Here is a 458-nt window from a genome sequence, read left to right on the forward strand (position 1 = left end):
TATATATATATATATATATATATATATATATATATATATATGTAAATGTGTGTATGCGTATATTTAAGTATGTGTGCGTGTGTTTATGTACATACGTATGTGTGTGCGTGTGTATATATATATATATATATATATATATATAGGCGTAGCTTTACGTATGTGTGTTTGGCTGTTCCCATGTGTGTGTCTGTATGTCTTTGTGCGATCGTTATTCCAGCAATATTCATATATCTGTTATTTAGAACAACAGCGTGTGTATTAATACCTGCTATATCTACTACTACTACTACTACTACTACTACTACTACTACTACTACTACTACTACCTTTGCTGCGCAGAGTAGATTGGTATATTGACACCACATACCCACCAGCACCACTGGTGTTATCTATGCAATATTAATATAGATACACACACACACACACACACATTTATATATACATATACACACATACAT

The sequence above is a fragment of the Octopus bimaculoides genome, chromosome 21 (assembly GCF_001194135.2).
Source record: "Octopus bimaculoides isolate UCB-OBI-ISO-001 chromosome 21, ASM119413v2, whole genome shotgun sequence".
Taxonomy (NCBI): Eukaryota; Metazoa; Mollusca; class Cephalopoda; order Octopoda; family Octopodidae; genus Octopus; species Octopus bimaculoides.